At 44.2% G+C, this 2,591-nt stretch overlaps 1 long non-coding RNA gene across 1 annotated transcript; it reads right to left on the reverse strand.

The window, feature by feature from the left end:
* Positions 1-602: 602 nt before the first annotated feature.
* LOC114312704 (uncharacterized) lies at positions 603-1,227 on the reverse strand. The gene is made up of 2 exons (XR_003646913.2): positions 1,022-1,227; positions 603-922 (listed from the first exon to the last, which is right to left on the reverse strand). It is a non-coding gene; the product is annotated as an uncharacterized LOC114312704 (long non-coding RNA).
* Positions 1,228-2,591: the final 1,364 nt, after the last annotated feature.

Here is a 2,591-nt window from a genome sequence, read left to right on the forward strand (position 1 = left end):
ATGCTTTTGGTTGAAACTCGTATCAAAACGCATGAATCTAATCATCATGAATCACACAATTCTTACAGCCACGGTTCTTTCTGTTTAGAAGCCTTACATATTTGATATTATTACTTAAATTGATTTTTGTTGTTCCATTTACTTCTATGTATTCAGGTGGTGGATTTGGTTAGAAGAGCAGTGCCCCTTGCCCTGACACCTGAAGATGACCCCAGGAGGGATGAGCTAAAGAAGCTCCAGGAGAAGAAGGAAGAAATCGACATGCGGGCACATAAGCAGGTCCGGCGCATCCTCTGGTCAGGGCTAGGGTTGGCTATCATGCAGGTCGGGCTCTTCTTTTGTCTTACATTCTGGGAATTCTCATGAGATGTTATGGAGCCAATTGCATTTTTCACCGCCACCACTGGTTTAGTCATAGGTTTTGCCTACTTCCTATTTACTTTGAGAGACCCAACTTACCAATGATGAAGATGAGCACCAAGTCTAGACTGCTTAATGGTCAATTGCATTCAAACTATAACTTATTGATTCTAAATATATATATATATTTTCTGTGGTGTCCTATCAGGTTGATCTTCAAGCACAGGCAAGGGCTCATAGGATTCTTAAAACCCATGAAATAATGTGAACTTCAATATTACATAGTCGTACAAGTAATACAGCATACAGTGAATCAGTCGTCAAGCATAGCAGTTAAATTTAATAATACTAACTAAACAACTAATATCTCCATCAAAATTCAGAACAAAGCAAAATTCAATTAGCAATTGGAAACAATTTCTGTAAGAACAGAGACATTCAAACCATCAAAACATGTTACATAACCAAATTAATAGAAATTTTCATTGAAGAGCCATAAACACAACACAATTCAAAATACCTCATAATCCTTGCTGCTTGAGATCATAAAGTTGAAATGAAACTGCAAGGGAGAAAAATTTAGCTTAATTGAAAGAAATCAAATCAAAATCAAAACTCTAGAAATCAAATCAAAATCAAAGAGACATGAGAGAGGAGAAACTGAATTAATCGAATAAGGGATGCAATCCAAGGCTCTCGCCGAATTAATCTAAGGCTCGGAATTAGACTCAAATGCCAAGCTCGGAATCAATCGATTGGCAGTGGCTGGTAGTTGTCGCTGGTGGTGCTCATGTGTTTGTGTGAGATGTCGATGGAGAGAAAGGAGAGAGCAGGAGAAGAAAGAGAAATAGAGGGAGAGAGGGAGAGAGGGATGCATATACAAAAAGAAAATAAAAGTGTGAGCTAAAGGGTTGCTAATAACAAAAATGCTAGAGGCCCTAAAAATTCTATCAAAAGTTTTACCAAATATGTGGGACCCACATGGGACCTACATTGTGTGAGTCCCACACCCATGTGAGACATTTGGTAAAACTTTTGGTAGAATATCCGGGGTCTCTAGCATTACTCAATAATAAATCTGTTCCAAAAAAAAAAAAAACTGTTATTTTAAATCAGATTGCTTGTTTGATAACACTTACGTTTTCAGTTTTCTGTTTATATTTACAAAAATTTTAAAAACTCAAATAAAAACTTGTTTGGTAAAATTTTTGATTTATAAATCAGTGGTCTCAGTTTATAAATTTGGCCAAAAAATGAAAACAGAAAAAATGTGTTTCCATTTTGAGTTTTCAGTTTTTTTTTTTTACCACCCAACACTAGCCACCACCCGCCACCATTTTCCACCACCGTCTTTCGCCACCACCACCCACCTGCCACCACCACTCACCTGCCACCACCACCCACCACCTACCCCTCGCCACCACCCACCACCCGCTACTATCATCCACCGCCCGCCACCTACTTGCCACCACCACTCATCACCCACCTGCTACCACTATCCACCACCTGCCACCTACCACCACCACCAACCTACTATCCACCTGTCACCACCACCCTCTCGTTACCACCTACCACTCGCCACCGTCACCCACCCACCCACCACCCGCCATCCGCCACCCACCTGCCACCACCACCCATCACCCACCACCACCCACTCGTTACAACCTATCACCCACCCACCCACCTACCACCCGCCATCACCCACCACCACCAGCCATCCGCCACCCACCTGCCACCACCACCACCCACTTGCTACCACCCACGACCGTCACCCACCCACTCACCCACCATCACCACCCACCACCCACCTGCCACCACCCACCTACACCCGCCATTCGCCACCCATCTGCCACCACCACGCACCACTCGCCACCACCACCCTCTCACTATCACCCATCACCCGCCATCGTCACCCACCCACCCACCCACCCACCATCCACCACTCGCCACCATCCACCACCACCCGCCATCCGCCACCCACCTGTCACCACCACCGCCACCCACTCACTACCACCCGCCCCCGTCACGCACTCACCCACCACCACCAGCTACCCACCACCCACCGTCACCACTTTCCACCACTGTCTTCCGCCGCCACTTGCCACCACTTGCTATTTCTCACTCTTTTTTTATATTTTTAAATTTTTTTAAACATCTTGTCAATTACCAAACGCGTTTGTAGTTTATGTTTTTTTAAAAATAAACAAAAATAAACAAAAACCAGTTTATAA

The sequence above is a fragment of the Camellia sinensis genome, chromosome 9, assembly GCF_055761805.1.
Source record: "Camellia sinensis isolate YWXY chromosome 9, ASM5576180v1, whole genome shotgun sequence".
NCBI lineage: Eukaryota > Viridiplantae > Streptophyta > Magnoliopsida > Ericales > Theaceae > Camellia > Camellia sinensis.